A 20,398-nucleotide genomic window follows, 5' to 3' on the forward strand; every position below is an offset into this window, starting at 1 on the left:
AACTTTTAACTACAGCTATTACAGTAGCTGCGTTCTAGTAGGTATTACTACTAGTGTTAGTAGTAATTTCTGTTTTATTATTAAAAATAAGAAATTTTCATATAAGAGAAACTTGATAATTTAAATACATAGATCAGCTAATTCACATGAGATCGTATGAGGATACATTCTACACAGATGAGAAATTGTGACCCAGGTTGTACTGTATCCAAGGTGAGGCAAACAAGAACCTATAAACCTGAGACTTGAACCCAGGTCTTCTGATAGCAAGTGCAGGGCTCACTGACCACAGTGTGTCTCCTGCCTATAGTGTGTCTTTATTAGTGCAGGTTTTCTTTCTGAAGACCTGCCTTCACCCGTGGCAGGCCTATCCAAAACCATTAACTCAGAACCCAGTGCGACACTCCTACAAGAGATGTGCCCAGACAGCTGCAGGGGGTCATTTTGTTTTACCTCCTACTGTTCCTCCTTGCCATCTTGGCCACCCTATCGTCTTCCTGCTTATTCTGGACTTGTTCTGGCCTTCCCATGGTTTGTAAGGGACTTGATTGGTTAGTTGTAATTAGTATTATTGTTACTTAGGAAAGGCCCCCAACATTCTTTTGTTGCAAAACTAGTAGATCATAAGAACAAGAGGTCTATAATAGCATTCAGAGTTTGCCAGGTTGTTATTGGGTCTCATGATCCGTTATCTTTTTCCTGATAAGGACTTTTTTCATCATAAATTTGTTCCTGATAAATCAGATTCACTTTGTTGTCCTTAAAAATCCAACTTTTAGCAATTAACATTTATTTCAGAGCAAAATATAATGTTGAACATTATCAGATTAAAAAAATTGACAACTTCTACAATATGATAGTTAATTTCTAGATGATGACGTTTCTTATGTTTCAGGAAAATCACTCAGTCAACTGCTTATGCTGAAGGAACAATTTGGTGACAATGCAAGAGAGGGTAGATGGCTATCAAATGTTGCATATAACAGAGAAACCAAGCAAAGAATGAGCACAAAGGTATAGTTAGTCATTGTCCGCAAAAAAAGAAAAAAAAAAAGCCCAGTTGAAACTCTGACAAACTCTGAAGACCTGAACATGCTATTTTAAATACATAAAATACCTTTGGTGGCCAACTTTGTAAGCTCTTTTCACACAGATTTAATTCAGTTTAGCACCTCTCTGCAGTTTTTTGGTCAGACCACATATGACAAGTTGTGAAAATTTATCAACAGCTCAGAAAGAACCACAAACACTCAGGGAGGGCTGAGAAAAGAGAAGGCTAAATGAATAAAAATAATTGCTAGAGTTTGCAGAGGTATGAGTTGTTAACTAAAAATATAGATCTGATGGCATTCTATTGGCACTTCTGTCTTTGTGTTGCTTCAGAGCACCTGTCCTGATATCTAAAATTAAGAGATTGTAATCTTTGCTTTCATGACGCACTATGGAACTGATGATAAAACACCATGCCTTTCACCTGGTATGTCATATTCAATCAGCGGACATTGTGAAAATAATACCTCTGGTAAAATGTTCATGACTACTGGGTATAGAAGTCAGGGCAAGATAGACACGTAGCCAGACATCAGCTTCATCTCAGCTATTTAAATTCTTCACATATGCATTCATATCTTACTTAATAAGTGAGTCAGCTTTTCTTTTTTATATCATACGCTATGTTCCATTGTGTAACATGTGATTTCCTTCTATCAGTTGCAAATCCAGTCTTTTGACTGACCTGTCTTTTTGTCCTCAAGTTTGTGTACTTATTTATAAAGCTCGTCTTCCATCTTCAGTTCCTATCAAAGTCCTTTCTATTTTCTTCTGTTTTCCAATGGTTCTTTCCTGTTTTTCTTTAGCCCTTCTCTGTGTCAATCAGTATCTGACTTAAAATTCAACAAATATCCCAAAATGAGTTTGTGATATTCTAAATACATTTAATTTTCTAGAAATTAATACAAAAGACAACTCTTTATTTACATCTGATTATCTCAGACAAACTCCTTGTTTTTAATTTCCCTAGTGGACAACAAATTTCTCTTCACTAAATATCCTGTAAGGAGATGGTCCTCTTTTTTTGGTTGCTGATTTTCTCTGTGGCTGAGATGATCTGTGAGCCAATCTACTAACCCTGAGTAGGAAACTAGTGATTTTTATTACTCAATGTAGTTCATAATTCTTCAAAGACTTCAGTTTACTTCATTTGAAATTTGAAAATTACTCCAGTTTACCTCATGAAAGATGACCATTCCATAACTAGTGTGAAATAACCCTCAGACTGTGAGTTTACCAATTCCAGTTTTATTATAGACTGAGTCTCTGTATGATTTCATGCCTTCAAACAATCAGTTGCTAAGATACCCTTTGTTAAACAATTCAGCAATTCAGTAGGGGATGTGGTTTTTGCCAAGTCATTCCAGTCAAAACAGGTGAACTGCAATAAAAATATGAAAGATTATGGGTCAGCGAACTCTTAACCTCTAAAATAATGTGGAAAATTGTGATCTGTGCATATATACATTTTCTAGGGAGAGGATTTATTACTATTACTAGATTCCCATTACTTTGCACAGTGCCTGGCACATTGTTGAATCTGAATAAATATTAGGTGAGTGAATTACAAATGAAATAAGAATTCTAAAAATGGTCCCCTCATTAGTAAAAAAAAAAAAAAAAGTTTAGGAATAACCAGAACCACGTTTTTTTTCCTTTGAATGTTCCCTCTCTACAGATCTCTTTAGTTTCTCCTCGGTATTCCTAGAAGGTGGATGTTAAAAGTTCTGAATTTATCTTTCATATTTCTTGACTGTTTTTTCATACCTTCCAGTTTTTATCCCTTTATGATATGTTACGGAAATTCAACAGCTCAGTCTTCTGTCTTACTGGTTTAACTTCAGCTGTGTCCTTTCTACTATTCATTTTACTTAAAGGTTTGAATTTTAATTTCAACACCATTTTCCCATGATATTTATTATTTTTTTCTACTAGCCTGACTTTACTTCTTAGCCTTGATGATGGTTTCTTTTTTCTTATCCCTCTCCCAGAGATTCTCCATGATTTCTGGTCCACTGAGGTTTCTTTTCTTGATTTTGAATGCAGTTATGAATTGAAAAGGAAAAGATGACTCTCTGTAATTTTCAGAAACCCAAGATGATCAGAGCTGAGGGAGATGAGACATCGTGTGTGTCCACGACCTATAAGTAGAAGTTCTTACATTTTTCTTATGTGTCATTTGAGGTTGAAGACCACTCATTTAAAAGCATAGTGTTTCTCCTGATACTGCCAAAATTATATAGAAATGTTGTTAAGTAAAAAATAAAGAAAAAATCCAATGAATAAACACTAAGTCACCCACAATTCTGCTATTAAAAAATTGCTACTGCTACTGTTCGTATACACACTTTTTCATGTATTTAGACTTTTCTATCTCTTGCTTATTCAGCTGTGGGGATGGAGGAAAAGGAGTGTGGCAGATATCCAGGAATTGGGGAAAACATTTTAGGGTTAAATTAATAGGAGGAGATATTGTAATTTGATTTGAAAGGAGACAGCATTCTCTTTAGCAAAATAAGACCTAAAACCTATGCTCTTAGAGTTGGGGTGGGGTGAGAAGGATGTACTGGAAAGCACTGTCAGAAGGAAATTAACTTTCTTAGTGTAAGATGTCTTTGATTGCTATTGTTGTTGCTGCTGTTATTAGTATTATTTTCAGGCAACCAAAGACAAGAGTATCAGAAACAAAATGACTCCCAATGCTCTGTCTTCTCCTGTCTACTCTTAGAATGGGAAGCTTCCCCTTCCTCTATCCCACACCAGAATGAGAGAAAGAATAGCTGTAGAAGAATAGTTACCTGAAGTTTCATATAATTAGCACAGGAAGCTAGGAAAATTTCTAAGAAACAGGAAAACTTGGAGCTTGCTAACCAGTAGGTTGATGAACACAGCTCTGTTTGAAGGGAGGGAAGTGAGGGGGACTTTGGGCTAGGAGAAGATGCTAAAAGGAGTGAGGCATTGTGGGAAGGGGGTAGCAAAATGAAAGATGGGGATGTATAGACTCTACTAACCTAGGGAGCGTCCATGTGGGAATCCCTAGAAGGGCTGAGTAGTGGATCTCCATGCTTGTGTACAGTGCTTTGGGAGGACTTACATAGACTAGAGGTGAGAAGTCCTTGATTTCAACCCTTTCCGAAATTCAGTACAGTTGAATTCTGCCACTGTGAACCTGAAGTAGAGTTGAGTGAAACTTACTAGGGTATGTGTTCAAATGGCAGAGGAAGGGGAATGGACCACGTCTCCACCTGGTCGATGACAGGCATCTAAGACACTTCGAATGTGTTCAGTGATGAGGGCGGGCCATCAGGGGAGCTGTTTTTAGTTATTATGGGGCTAGAGAAACAGGAAGCTTTATTTGCATGCCTGTAGCACATTTATCCCCAATTGTTTGCTTAGCTAACTTTCAGCAGTTCTGTCGGAATCATATTTTCAAATGATAGCTTCTTTCCTCACTATGAAGAATAATCAGAGTGAGCAAAATTTCAAGTATGCGTTTCCTAGGTATAATTGAAATACATTAAATCTTAGGCGCCCCCCCCTTTTTTTTGCCTTAGATCAGCTACATAATGTACCTGCAAGTATGAATATAGCTAGGTTAACCTGGGTGTGGATAATGTCCTCTAACAGAAGTCGAGAAACTTGGCTTGTAGTCTCAGCTTGCCTGTCAACTAACCTGGTGAGCTTGACCAAATTGCTTAAGTTCTTTGCAACTCAATGTGTTCCTCACTATGTAGCCCTCCATTATCAAACTAGAGCCTGGTCTTTGACCTCAGCTCTCCCGCTGCTCCTTTAACTGTTCAGTAAGAAACCAAAGAGTTCTGAGTTACTTTTAGTGGGAGCCCTGCAACCAAGTCAGTCTTACAAATAATGAGACCCAAATGATTGTCCATGTTCAAGTAGTAGAACTGAAGACAAGTCCATTTCAGTTATTTTTGGATGTTGAGCTACTTCTTAAGTGGAAAGAGGGTGCTGTGGTATCAGGATGCTTTCACTTAAAGTAATGAAACACTAACTCAACCTGGCTTCTACCATACAAGCCCTTTTAAAAAGTTTCACATAACTTACCCTTCTATGGGTAAGGTAAGCATTAGGTACACAAGTTCTCTAACTTTACTTCCCTGAGATTCTGTTGTCTCCATTCTCTTTCCCATGTTAGCTTTATCTTCTGGTTGAGTGACAGATACTGGCAGTAGTTCAGGCATCCCACTTAAATATGAACATGTATGGAGGGAGAAGAATCCATTTCCTCTGGCCTCGTCTCCACTTAAGAGTAAGGAGTTTATTCCCAGAAGTGCCCCAGCTCACTCTCCTCATGTCTTATTGGTTGGAATTGTATTAAATTGTACTAAATATCTATCCATAAGCCAATCACTGACAAGGAGAATGGATTGCCATGACTGGCTTAGATTCTGACAGTTTTTGCCCGTTTATTAGTTGCTTTTGAAGAGACAGAGTCCTGAATTTCCCTACTCTGCCAGTTTTGGTGATGTCACCTTAGATTTCTGATTGGCTTAGATTGATTGAGATTTACCATTGGAGTTGGAGATGCATGAAGTTATTTTTAGAAGAGAGAGAATCCAGGTAAATCAAGCTTAGCAAGGAGGAACGGACACCAGTGTCCACTAGAGTCACTATGGGAGATGACTGTAATAACGAGAGGCATCTTTTTACAGTTGCCTGTAAAAGATGGAGGAGGGAGGGTGATCACGGAGAGTCCTGGGTCAGAGCAGCAATCTGTCAGTGGAGAGGACAGAATGATTTTAAGAGGAAGACAGACTCAGTTCCCAAATCAGCTCTGTCACCCTCCAGTTATTTTAATGTGGGGAAATCAGTTAACTTTGTTGTCCCTCAGTCTCATACTCACAATAAGATGGGAATAATAATTTACCCCCTTTTGAATTAATGTTAAAGTGATATAAGAAATGCAAAATGTCAAAAGGGAACTTGGCACATCATAGACAGTTATCATTATTATGTTGATGATGTGACTGACCCTCCTGGAGCAGTGATTAGCAGACTAAGTAGTGAGTTATTGGTAGTTGAATGGCTGTGCTTAAATACAACACTTGGCCTTTATTGAGTGCTTCCCATATGCCCGGGATCATTTATTGATTCTATCAACAAATCATTACTGAGTGCCTACAGTGTGTCAGGCCAGCACTGAATTATAAGACATAAACACCACTGTCCTCAAAAAGTTACAGCCTAGCAGGGGAAGACAGACACAGTAAATACATAAAGCATGTAGGATATGAGGTAGTGCTGGGTACTGAGGAGCACTCTAAGGCAGGGAAGAAGGACAGGGAGGGCAGGGGTGGAGGCAAGCTGAAACAGGTGGTCAGGGAAGATCCTCCTGAGGAAGGCGACACGTGAGCGAAGAATCGAAGGAGGTGAGGGGGAAGGCCAAGTGACATTCTGGAGGAGAAGATCTCCCAACGGAGGGAAAGCAAGTGCAGAAGTTCTGATGCTGGAAACATGGCTGGGAAGTCCAAAGAAGAGCAGTGATGATAATGTGACTAGAAAACAGCAAAATGAAAATCAGAAAATAAAAGAAAAAGGAAAGTCAGGAGGAGGTGAGGTCGAGAAGGTGGCAGGTGAGATTGGGTGGGGAGTTTGTAGAGCTTTGAACGTCATTTTAAGGACTTTGATATTTCATTCTGAGTGACATGGAAAGTTGTGAAGTGGTCTGAGTGGAGGAGTGGCATTCATTACTTTTCCTTCACCGTTCTTTTGATTTTCTTCTATTTACATTTCTTCTATTTTTTATGTTTTTAGAAATAAAAGTTTTTTTGTCAGTCCCTGCTTTGTTTCTAGCTTTCCAATCATCGCTGTGTATTAAGAATTCCTGCACCTGTACCAGCTGTTTGCTGCAGATTCCTAGACATGCTTCGTCTGCCCTGAAACTACTGAGAAGCGAGGGGGCAATCTCTCAGTAATCTCCTTTTATTTACCAACTGGATGTGGCCGTAACCTTTGCCTGCTTCGGCCTGAGGGGACCCTTGACAACTCCCTAAGGAGGTTGGGCTGTTCTTGGTTTCTAGAAATCTTTAGGAAACTGGTGCTTGTTAAAACTACCGCCAACCCCTTGAGCTGCCCAGGGGCTGCTGCCTGCCTGATGGCATTGCAATCTCTGCTGTGAACCAACAGTGAAGTCAAGCCGGGCATCTCCCTCTTAAATCCACCTGTCCTCATCCCATCAGACCTTAATGACTGCCTACATGTCATCTGGATTTTAGATGCCATATCTCTTGGTTATTGTTCTCACTGCCCTTTTAGGCATATGCTGGGGTCTCTTAGTCTATCCTCTTTGTGTCCTAGCTGCTCTTTCAAAATTTTTATCCTTGTCCCTCTGTGCTGCGTATGAGAAATTCCTTAGAACAACATTTTTACTTATTAATTCCTTCTTTATCAAATCCTGAGTTCATTTAGGTTTTTGTTATTTTTCATTATTTAAAAAAATCCTATTTTTAATGTATACCTATTTTTATTTTATTTTCCTGTTTTTCTATGATAATTTATAATTCTCTTTAAACAAATGTTCTCCCTTTCTTTATTGCTGTGAACATTCAAAATACTTTTTATAATTCTTAGGTGGAACATTCTCTGATTATTCATTACCTAAATGGGGTTGTTTTTCCCATTGTAGATTTTGTTGACTGCCTCTCTTAGCAGTAAGTTACGTCCTGTGGCATGCAGGATAGTTTTTTGAGTGGGATGATTTTATCTTCTCTCTTTTCTCTTTTGTGCTCACCTCCTTCTTGAACAGTGGTTTTCTCTGCCCTCTCCATCTGGCCCTCTGAGCCTCCAGTCTAGAATCAGGTGTTTTGATAGGTTGGGGCTCCTGCTTTGCTGTGATGTTTGGTACAGTGTAGATCCAGGCTGGGAGCCGGTTCCTGAGCTTTGGGTTATGCTTTGTCAAGCAGCCTCGCGGAGCCCACGGTTTATAAAGTCGTGGGCCCTGGATGAAAGCAGTTTTCTCAGCTTCCTTCTATGAGCACTGAAGAGGGGCGGGTGGGCAGAGGGCAGTACTTCCATGGCAGCGCCTGGCTTCAGGCAGTGAGCCTGAATCCGAGCCCACATCTGCTGTGGGATTTTAAATGCTTCTTCCTCTCACTCACTGGAATCTTAACTGCCTGCCTGTTTCTAGACTACAAACCCTGTGGATTCTGGGCTTTAGCCATATTCTTTGCTTTGCATTTCTGTTCCTATTCTAGTCCATAACAATATTTATTTCGTTTTGAAGCGCAGTTATATATTTTGGATTTTCTCCTTTCAGATTTTTCAATTATTTTTTTGAAGGAGAAGGGTATATCAAACTCTGGTTAATGCAGCATCTTGACTGGAGTTTTCAAGTAAATTTTTACGTAGAAATTTAGAACGCTGTTTGTGTCAGTTTTGTAACTAGTCAAATCGTAATTGTCTTACCTGCATGTCTTAGTCTGCTTGGGCTGCTATAAGAAAATACGATAGACTGGGTGGCTTAAACAATAAATGTTTATTTCTCACAATTGCGGGTGCTGGGAAGTCCAAGATCAAGGTGCTGGAAGATTCAGCTCTCGGTGAGAGTCCTCCTCCTGGCTTGCAGATGGCCACTGTTCTCTGTGTGCTCACATGCCCTAGTCTGTGTCCTCACACTGAGGGAGAGAGAGCTCTAGTGTCTCTTCCTCTTCTTATAAGGGCACTAGTTCCATCATGAGTGCACCATTTTCATGACCTCACCAAACCTAATTACCTCCCAAAGGGGTTAGGACTTCAACATATGAATTTTTTGGGGGGGGGAGGGGAGTAATACAAACATTAATTCCATGACACTGAGCTATTATTACATTATTGTTTCTTATTTGGCTTCAGAACCATGGTTCAGGTATTCAATAGGTATCTTGCTTTTTAATTTAAAGACAGTAAAGAATTTCTGCAACCCTTACCAACTGAGCTGGCTTCACATCTGTCCAAACCAGAAGCAGAAACAATCCAGTTCATTGCCCCCAGGGCACAAGCTTCTAGAAATTTGGCCATTATGTGAGTGATTCACTTCAGTGAATTAGCCCCTTTCTATGATTTTAATTAATGGCAACCAGCACTGTGAGGAAGGTGGCAGCATTGTTCACAGCAGTAAGTCTCTCATTTGGGTGCATAACTGTAAGGGAGAAAAACAAATGTACATATTCCTCCTTAATAGCAAAATCATGCCTTTGTCCTGATCAAGTGCTGCCAAACTCTTCACACAAAGTCGAAAAATGATTCACACCTAACATTCTTTGGGACTTCTGCCCTTTGTAGTTCCTGTTTAGAGAATTAAGATGAATTTAGAAATCTAATGACTGTTGCCAGGTGAGACGAGAGCAAGGACTATACAAACTCAGCTCCAAGATGGCAAAGGGAATCTAACTCCTCTGCTGGAGGATGGGTGGTGCCCTGGGTTATGAGGGGTTTCACGGGTGTGTTTAAACATCTTACCTTCTCAGAAAGAGGCAAGGAATCCTGTCTCTTTATCTGAGACTCTTTATCTGAGAGCACCAAACAGTAAACATCAAACTTTGTCTAGTGGAAGCTACTTTCAGGAATAAAGATATACATAGATCTATCTATCTATCTATCTATCTATCTATCTATCTATCTGTCTATCTGTCTATCCATCCATCCATCCATCCATCCATCCATCCATCCATCCATCCATTTAGGCTAAGAATAATTAAGCACCTTTTTTTTTCCCTATTAGATAGAGTCTCTGCAGTATTTTTGTTGTACTTCTGCCTTTCTCTAAAAACTCTTTTTAAGTTAGGAGACCTGATTCTAAACCTGTTTCATTTCTAGTTTAATTGTCTACTCAGTGATTCTGTGGGACCTAGAGACACTTATTGATACTATTCAAAAAATGGTCCTCACTAGATTCTAATCTCTGTTCTTCCATTGTTTGGAAGTTGTGGGCAAGTAGGTGTGGTGTTCATTTATTTATTGAATGATTATTTACTTTGAAAAATATATTGAGCACATACTACATGTCAGAAATTGTACCAGTGTCTGGGGCAGAGAAATGAACAAGAGAGATAGTCCTTTATTTCAATGAGCTTTAAGTCCAGTTATATATATTCTATTAATACACATTTATTAAGTACATATAGCTTTAATGTCTTCCGTATTTTGAAACAAGACTATTTTGTTTCAAAAGTACTTGAAACCTTCAAGATGCAAGACATGCAGATTGTGTTAGTTGCAGTGACTGCATTAGGTTTTGAGCAGTAATGCCCATAGAGGTGATCGGTTGCAGCAGGAAACTATGTCATTCAAAGGGAGGGTGATGAGGATAAAGAACAACACCCAATAATCAGAAATTCACTTGCATTTATCTTTGGAATGCATATGACACTTTTTAAAATAAAAGGTAGCAGCTCATTTTCATTAGAAACACATGCCTTAATTCATTGATTATTATTTTTTTTCATTGATTATTTTGATAAGGCTACATGTATACATTCTGGAAGTCCATGTTGGGTACCAGGAAAATCTGCCAAAAACTCAAGATGAAAAAATAATTTTTTTGGAAGGAGAAAGGTGGTAGAATTCTGTTACTTTCTCATCACATGAGTGAATTATAGGGCTGCATATTCAATCCACCAGTCTTTGTGCCATGCCCTTGGTCCTTCTTAACTGAAACTTTTTTGCTCATAGCTAATAAGGCAGGTCTAGGAGTACCAGGTAACCACATAGTCTTCCTTACCCAAATTCAGAGACTGGCCAATGACCTATTTTGTGGCCTGGTGTGAAAAGATTTATAGGCCAATCTGACTTTGTCTTGTTTGGACCAAATTAGGAAATGCAGAGAGAAGTGGAAGGCATATCAAAGGACATATATAGAGAATTAAGCTATGTGGTTGAAATCATAAGTCAAGGTCAAGCTGGAGTTAGAAGAAAATAGATTATTAAAGGAGAAACATAAGAAAATATATGAAGGTGAAAAAAAAAGAATCGAGAAATTGGTGATGGGATAGAGAAGGGCAAGCAAAGATATTAGTGACATATTACTTCAAGGTAGGCATAAAGTCTGAAAACTGATAATGTTATTTCATCATGCACTGAAATGGAATACCAATAAACCATTTATTATGTATTTGGTTATTTTTACAGACTTGGTGTCCAGACTGTAGGTGGAGGTTCTGCAGCCTGGGCTCTACTATGTATCCCACTCTAGTTGTTTGACTTTTCCTAGATTCCTGTGCACTTATGTTCATACAGCACTGCCTCACTATCACCAAAATCACTTTGTTTCTTGGATAACTAAAGTGAATCTCCTTTTCCTCGCAACCAGAAGATGCTAAACTGAACCAAACTCTTTGAGGATAGAGTACATTTCCTAGCATGGGTTTATATACTTTCTTTGGGTTTTCTTTGTTCTTCCTTTTCTTGTGGTCTGAAAAATATTTTGGCTTCTGGAATTTGTAAAATTTACATTTTCTTAATGCTGTACACTGATTAGTGCTTTTTTCCCATGTAAATATTTCTACCACATTATAAACTGCAGTGTTTGATTTAGACCATCGATTTGTATGTGCAGCACAGAAAACAAACTATTCGGTTTACTTCTATCTAATAATAACTCTAATACCATGCTTGCCAAAACCTCCATTAAGGACGTATGCCTTGACACATTGATTCCAATGATAGGGAAAAGCACCATTTCCCAGCAGCTGGAGATTTGATGTTGCTTTTGAAGGGACAAAAGGATCCCACCAAAATATTTATATAGCTTGAAAACTCCAGGAAGCCCTCAGTAATAAGCAGGATTATAGGATCCCTAGTAGAACAGGATTGGGAGTTCTTAAAAGGGTGTAAGTTTGCTCATCATAAGAATATGGTACAGATGGATGAGACCTGTAACATGGAACAAAAGTCAAATTTTAAATAGTAAATTTGGGGAGCAGGGGCATGAAGAAGAGAAGCAAAAATAAAACAAATCTCAGATTGAGAATAGTATTATTTATACTCAGTTTTTTAGTAGCCCAGCAAAAGGGAAATCAGATGATGATGTAGTTCTCATTGTCTGACAATAGGGCATACCATATATTAGCGTATTAAAAGAAATTTTTTCCTGTCACTTTGATCTGAGGTGAAAGTATCATGTGGTCTTTATACAGAAAGCTTTGAACAAAATTATGAATCTCAACCTATATGCTGACTTAAAGTCTTTAAATATATTAAAAGACAAAATTATGCACTAAATACGATTCTTTTTAACTAAAAATTCCCATGTATTCCATTTTAAAATTGGCTCTTGGTAAAAGTCAAACTCTTTAAAGGTCGATTGTGTAAAGACATTTATGGAGGCTTGGGGTAGAGATTAAGTGATATGCTCAAGATATTTTGCTGGTATGTGGCTTCTTTGGGTACAGGATAAGACTTATTCCCTTCTAATATTAATTGATATGAATAAAATGCTCAGTTGAAATGTAGAGAAGTAAAAAGCATTCGAAGCGGGCTTCCCTGGTGGTGCAGTGGTTGAGAGTCCGCCTGCCGATGCAGGGGACACGGGTTTGTGCCCCGGTCCGGGAAGATCCCACATGCTGCGGAGCAGCTGGGCCCGTGAGCCATGGCCGCTGAGCCTGCGCGTCCGGAGCCTGTGCTCCGCAAAGGGAGAGGCCACAGCAGTGAGAGGCCCGTGTACTGCAAAAAAAAAAAAAAAAAAGCATTCGAAGCTTCTCATTGGGAGATCAATAGGATTCGGTGGGTATGCATAATAAATGAGAGTGTAGAATTGAGGATTCAAGGGTCTCTTGAAACACATTATCGTGTTTTGGATCCCTTTGAATGTGTTTTCTCTCCTCTTCCTTTCCTTCCTATCGTTCTATCTCATTGAGGCTGGCTTTACTCAGGTTCTGATCATATTTAATGAATTAATACATTGGGAATAATAATCCTCTTCTCCTCCCAAAACTGCTCATCTTCTTGTATATTCTCCCTGAAGCCATTTTTTCTCCCCACTAATTGCATATAACCCTTTAGGTACCAAGACCTCCATTCTGCCACGTTAACAATTTTCAAATCTGTCTCCCCATTCTATCTTTTTTTTTTTTAGCATCTTTATTGGAGTATAATTGCTTTACAATGGTGTGTCAGCTTCTGCTTTATAACAAAGTGAATCAGTTATACATATACATATGTTCCCATATCTCTTCCCTCTTGCGTCTCCCTCCCTCCCTCCCACCCTCCCTATTCCACCCCACTAGGTGGTCACAAAGCACCGAGCTGATCTCCCTGTGCTATGCAGCTGCTTCCCACTAGCTGTCTATTTTACGTTTGGTAGTGTATATATGTCCATGCCACTCTCTCACTTTGTCACAGCTTACCCTTCCCCCTCACCATATCCTCAAGTCCATTCTCTAGTAGGTGTGTGTCTTTATTCCCGCCTTACCCCTAGGTTCTTCATGACATTTTTTTTTCTTAAATTCCATATATATGTGTTAGAATACGGTATTTGTCTTTCTCTTTCTGACTTACTTCACTCTGTATGACAGACTCTAGGTCCATCCACCTCATTACAAATAACTCAATTTCGTTTCTTTTTATGGCTGAGTAATATTCCATTGTATATATGTGCCACATCTTCTTTACCCATTCATCCGATGATGGACACTTAGGTTGTTTCCATGTCCCGGCTATTGTAAATAGAGCTGCAATGAACATTTTGGTACATGACACTTTTTGAATTATGGTTTTCTCAGGGTATATGCCCAGTAGTGGGATTGTTGGGTCATATGGTAGTTCTATTTGTAGTTTTTTAAGGAACCTCCATACTGTTCTCCATAGTGGCTGTACCAATTCACATTCCCACCAACAGTTCAAGAGTGTTTCCTTTTCTCCACACCCTCTCCAGCATTTATTGTTCCTAGGTTTTTTGATGATGGCCATTCTGAGTGGTGTGAGATGATATCTCATTGTAGTTTTGATTTGCGTTTCTCTAATGATTAATGATGTTGAGCATTCTTTCATGTGTTTGTTTGCAGTCTGTATATCTTCTTTGGAGAAATGTCTATTTAGGTCCTCTGCCCATTTCTGGATTGGATTGTTTGTTTTTTTGTTATTGAGCTGCATGAGCTGCTTGTAAATTTTGGAGATTAGTCCTTTGTCAGTTGCTTCATTTGCAAATATTTTCTCCCATTCTGAGGGTTGTCTTTTCGTCTTGTTTATGGTTTCCTTTGCTGTGCAAAAGCTTTGAAGTTTCATTAGGTCCCATTTGTTTATTTTTGTTTTTATTTCCATTTCTCTAGGAGGTGGGTCAAAAAGGATCTTGCTGTGATTTATGTCATAGAGTGTTCTGCCTCTAAGAGTTTGATAGTTTATGGTCTTACATTTAGGTCTTTAATCCATTCTGAGCTTATTTTTGTGTATGGTGTTAGGGAGTGATCTAATCTCATTCTTTTACATGTAGCTGTCCAGTTTTCCCAGCACCACTTATTGAAGAGGCTGTCCTTTCTCCACTGTACATTCCTGCCTCCTTTATCAAAAATAAGGTGACCATATGTGCGTGGGTTTATCTCTGGGCTTCCTATCCTGTTCCATTGATCTATATTTCTGTTTTTGTGCCAGTACCATACTGTCTTGATTACTGTAGCTTTGTAGTATAGTCTGAAGTCAGGGAGCCTAATTCCTCCAGCTCCGTTTTTCGTTCCCAAGATGGCTTTGTCTGTTCGGGGTCTTTGGTGTTTCCATACAAATTGTGAAATTTTTGGTTCTAGTTCTGTGAAAAATGCCAGTGGTAGTTTGATAGGGATTGCGTTGCATCTGTAGATTGCTTTGGGTAGTGGAGTCATTTTCACAATGTTGTTTCTTCCAATCCAAGAACATGGTATATCTCTCCATCTATTTGTATCATCTTTAATTTCTTTCATCAGTGTCTTATAATTTTCTGCATACAGTTCTTTGTCTCCTTAGGTAGGTTTATTCCTAGATATTTTATTCTTTTTGTTGCAGTGGTAAATGGGAGTGTTTGGATGATCTGTCCTTTGGTGAAAGTGGGGTGTTAAAGTCCCCTACTATGAATGTGTTACTGTTGATTTCCCCTTTTTATGGCTGTTAGTATTTGCCTTATGTATTGAGGTGCTCCTATGTTGGGTGCATAAATATTTACAATTGTTATATCTCCTTGGATGGATCCATTGATCATTATATAGTCTCCTTCTTTGTCTCTTCTAATAGTCTTTATTTTAAAGTCTATTTTTTCTGATAGGAGAATTGCTACTCCGGCTTTCTTTTGGTTTCCATTTTCATGGAATATCTTTTTCCATCCCCTCACTTTCAGTCTGTATATGTCTGTAGGTCTGAAGTGGGTCTCTTGTAGACAGCATATATATGGGTCTTGTTTTTGTATCCATTCAGCCAATCTGTGTCTTTTGGTGGGAGCATTTAATCCATTTACATTTAAGGTAATTATCGATATGTATGTTCCTATTCCCATTTTCTTAATTGTTTTTGGTTTGTTATTGTACGTCTTTTCCTTCTCTTGTGTTTCTTGCCTGGAGAAGATCTTTTAGCATTTGTTGTAAAGGTGGTTTGGTGGTGCTAAACTCTGTCAACTTTTGCTTGTCTGTAAAGGTTTTAATTTCTCCATCAAATCTGAATGAGATCTTTGCTGTGTAGAGTAATCTTGGTTGTAGGTTTTTCTCCTTCATCAGTTTAAATATGTCCTGCTAATCCCTTCTGGCTTGCAGAGTTTCTGCTGAAAGATCAGCTGTTAACCTTATGGGAATTCCCTTGTGTGTTATTTGTTGTTTTTCCCTTGCTGCTTTTAATATGTTTCTTTGTATTTAATTTTTGAGAGTTTGATTAATATGTGTCTTGGCATGTTTCTCCTTGGATGTATCCTGTATTGGACTCTCTGTGCTTCCTGGACTTGATTAACTAGTTTCTTTCCCATATTAGGGAAGTTTTCAACTATAATCTCTTCAAATATCTTCTCAGTCCCTTTCTTTTTCTCTTCTTCTTCTGGAACCCTTATAATTCGAATGTTCGTGCGTTTAATGTTGTCCCAGAGGTCTCTGAGACTGTCCTCAGTTCTTTTCATTCTTTTTTCTTTTTTCTGCTCTGCAGTAGTTATGTCCACTATTTTATCTTCCAGGTCACTTCTCCGTTCTTCTCCCTCAGTTATTCTGCAGTTGATCCCATCTAGAGTATTTTTCATTTCATTTATTGTGTTGTTCATCATTGCTTGTTTCATCTTTAGTTCTTCTAGGTCCTTGTTAAATGTTTCTTGCATTTTCTCTATTCTATTTCCAAGATTCTGGATCATCTTTACAATCATTATTCTGAATTCTTTCTCAGGTAGACTGCCTATTTCCTCTTCATTTGTTCGGTCTGGTGGGTTTTTATCTTGCTCCTTCATCTGCTGTGTGTTTTTCTGTCTTCTCATTTTGCTTATCTTACTGTGTTTGGGGTCTCCTTTTTGCAGGCTGCAGGTTCGTAGTTCCCGTTGTTTTTGGTGTCTGTCCCCAGTGGCTAAAGTTGGTTCAGTGGGTTGTGTAGGCTTCCTGGTGGAGGGGACTAGTGCCTGTGTTTTGGTAGATGAGGCTGACCCTCTCTCCTCTCCCCATTCTGTCTTTTTGCCACTGTATTTGTTAATGAGTTTATTATAACAGTCTTCTAAATCACCTCCAATTATGTTTTCATATGGTTCTAGAGTGATCTTTCTAAAATGCCAATTTTTTTTCTTCTGCTTACAATCCTTCAATACCTCCTTCAGGTCTTAAATGTGAAGCCTGGCAGACAGTACTCTCAATGACCCAGGCTTTGCTTACGTGCCCAGCTATAGTTTGACATTCTTATATCAACTTCTGTTACCTATTCCTACTGAAACGTCTGCAGCTCCCTTGAAAATGTCTTATGTGTGCTTCCTTGCTCTTTTACTTATCTTCATCTTTACCTGGTACAGTTTTCTCCATTGCCATCCGATTTTGCCTAACTCATCCTTATTTTTTATAACTAAGCTCAGGTGATCTTCTCTTATGCTCCCCATGTTGAGTTAGTTTCCCCAGCTTGGGGCTTTGAGAGCAGACCACTGTATGCATGGTGGAGACCATTCTAGCTGAGTGAGGAGAATAGAGTGCCATTGGGTCTAGAAAACTCCTCTAAACCTTCTTTAGTTGTTGCATGTCATGGACACTGAGTTGAGAGCTAGGTGCCACGATAGAGTAAAAATGGGCTTCTTGTGTTAAAAAAAAAAAGCTGCTTCCCGAGTCAGTGCACATCCTAGAGGAAGATTGGGGGTTATTAGTGATTTCCTCAGAGATCATACTCATGAGAGTAAGCTGACCCAGCTGAAGATTGTCCAGTCCCTTCAACTGGATCAATTCAGGCTTGACAAAGTCATGCAATACATCAAGCAGGGGAACTCCAATGGCCATGTGGTGCTCCTAGTTACCAGGTGACCCCGGTGGGCCTGGCGGTGAGGAGATGCCCATGATGGAGCAAGGCCTATCTCAGGAATGTGGTCTCCTACTTGAAACAGAAGCAGGCTGTAGGGGTGATCTGCCTTCCAGTGAGTGGGTCCATGGGGGAGGGGGAAATGAAGCACAAACATGCTGTCTTGTATGTATTCCTGCCCTGCAACCTCTCACAGCAGTACTTCCAATCAGCACTAAGGATATTGGGCAAACTAGAGGAAGAACATAGGGTAATAGTTACAATCAGAGACAATGCCTAGCCCAAACCTGTTTTTTCCAATTCCATTTTTTTGGGGTGTCACAAAAGCAGTTATTTTAAAATCTCATCCCTTCCCTGTCTTACACCTTGGTTTTAATTCTTTGCTGGGATATTTTAGTTCATCTCTTGGGGAACCAGAGGTCCTGTCCACCACCAAAACTAAGTTTTTAGGTTTTGCTTTGTTTTCACAGTTATGAGAAGGGACTCCTGTTATATTGATGTCTAGCGTACAGATACTGTCTGTTGTGTTATGTATTTTTAAAAAAGATTTTTTGACTAACTGTATGGGGAGTTGTCAGTGAAACCTTTGTCAAAGGATGGACTAATAAAACACACAGGGCGATGGTAGTGGGATGAGGTGATCCCATAGCCTAAGCTGGAGGTGACCTGCAAGGTCTTAGGACCATGAGGAATGAGGAAGGGATCTATTTGGGTCTATAAAGCTTAGAGTTGAATCAGAAAGAGAGGAAACTGCAGATGCTCCTTGGGAGCAATTTCTCTAGGCAAAAAGTAGACCTTGAATAGCCAGGTGCTGACTTCAGCACTGCCTACTGACTAAGAGAATAAGTGGTATTTTGTTGGGTACCAGTGGGTGCCAGAACATTCCCTGAGGACTCACACCAAAAGAAGTGTAAGCCACACACTTCTTTCACCAGCATCCACTCACTATTTTAGGGAAAGATGTGTAAATTATTGGATTTAATTAAGTATTAAATTAGCTCAGATATTTTGTCTCTTTTTTTGCTAGCCAATATATGGGGCTCAAGAGAAAGGCATTGTCTAAAGAGAAATTAAGAAATTAAATTTTCTATTTATATCTAAATGGTAGCGTGACTTAAAATTTGTGACTTTGTTACATGCCCATAAGAAAAAAAATATTTTAGAAAACATACTTTAGTTTCAGGAGAAATATTTACAAGAGTATGTGCAGAGAAGTTCCATAAGCTAGGTCTCCATGCTACAGGTGAACTTTCAATAAGTACTTTTTCTTCTCAGAGCCTTCTACTCACTGTTTTCCCCCTCACTGGTGTATGCTCTTGTCTTTTTGATGTTTATTATTAGATTTTGCTTCTTCAGTGAGGATATCAGAGAGCCTAAGTCATTTCTGGAAACCAGCATTTTATCCTTGTCCTCTTGCTTTCCATCCTACTGGTCCTTGCCAGAAGTCCCTGGTTGCCTGGTGTAAGAAAACATCATAATTATCTCATTAATATTTGGTCCTGGCCTTCTTGCTAATCAGATTATTATTGCTGAGAATTCAAAGGAAGAGAGCAGAGATCTACTGAAAAGGAATAAATTGGTCCTCAAATTATAGTTCCAGGAAACCGCACAGGGACAAAAGCTAGTGAAATAAGAGATCATGCGGAACGTGGATTTATGAGGAGAGTGTGGCTTCATGAATTTAACTAGCCTAGATTCTAGGATTCTGGAAGGCAGAGACCATGTCCTCAGTACTGCCTTCTGCACCTTGTCTGTAGCAGGTTCTCACATTTGTTGACTGTATAAAGATAAGCAAGTTCCAATATGAACTGCTTCCCCGCCCTCCCCGCGCCCCCCCCCCCCGCCATTTTCTGTCCTCTCTGAATTCACTTACTGCTTCCCAGAATGTGTTTCCTATGTGGAAAGTGATATGCACTGGATAAGCCCAAATGGGCTGTTGTAACACTGGAGATAAATTTCTACTTCGCCATCTATCATTCAGAGGATGATGATGATGGTTTTAAAGCCATTGGTCATAATATAATTGACAAGCTTGCTGACTGCTCAAGTGTGGTATTTGGCACTCATAATTATTGTTTTTCTTTCCCTACCCACCATTCCTGTTCTGGGTTCCATGTGCGACTATAATGGGTAAAACTGATTCCAGTAGTAAGACTACCTCTGACTGAGGTACGTGAGAACCCAGAGAAATAATATTTGCAACTTCCAAATCAAAGCCAGTATTTCTGGTCACTATGACTTCAAAATATATTCTAGAGCGACTGTGACTCTTACAATAACTCTATAAAATACAAGCCAGCTCAAAAAGGAGATTCTTTTCCACTGGATATAATATCCTTAGACTGATGACATTGTGTAGATATTCCTATCAGTGGTAAATTCTCTAAATTAGTACAGTGAATATTGACAGAGCACAATCTTTGTGTCTTATCCCATACAGACTATATTTGTTGATGTGGTTTCTTTAATGAAACTGGAAGTTTTCATGAATGGAGGCAAACCTGTTATCTCGTTGCTTACATTCTTTCTGGAATTTGCATATACAAAGATACAAATTCCGGAAATAGCTAGTCAAGAGAACAGTCCACAGTCCATAGAAGTCCTGCATAACAACTGTAAATTTTGAACCAGAGGTGGATCAGAATAATATATAGCCGTAGTTCTCTGAATTATTCACAGGGAATAGATGGTTGGGCACACTTTGGAACTCTGATTCAGCACTTTCAATCTGGTAAGATAATTGGAACCACTCTGGTTTTGCTCTTGTCATATCCACATTTGTAAAATTATAAGAGCTTTTATTTATTTGTAGAAAAGCCCATAACATAACCCAAGTGCCATTTTAAAATCTAGCTAAAAGTGTATTCTGATTCTGAGACTTGATTATTTTGTTTACCACCTGGAAGCAAGCACTGTGAGGAGTCATTGTGTGTGTGTT

General features: G+C 39.0%; 1 pseudogene; it reads left to right on the top strand.

Moving 5' to 3' along the window:
• Positions 1-1,441: 1,441 nt before the first annotated feature.
• Positions 1,442-17,740, top strand: LOC101286258 (putative RNA-binding protein 15B; annotated as a pseudogene).
• The last annotated feature ends 2,658 nt before the right edge of the window (positions 17,741-20,398 follow it).

The sequence above is a fragment of the Orcinus orca genome, chromosome 3 (assembly GCF_937001465.1).
Source record: "Orcinus orca chromosome 3, mOrcOrc1.1, whole genome shotgun sequence".
Taxonomy (NCBI): domain Eukaryota; kingdom Metazoa; phylum Chordata; class Mammalia; order Artiodactyla; family Delphinidae; genus Orcinus; species Orcinus orca.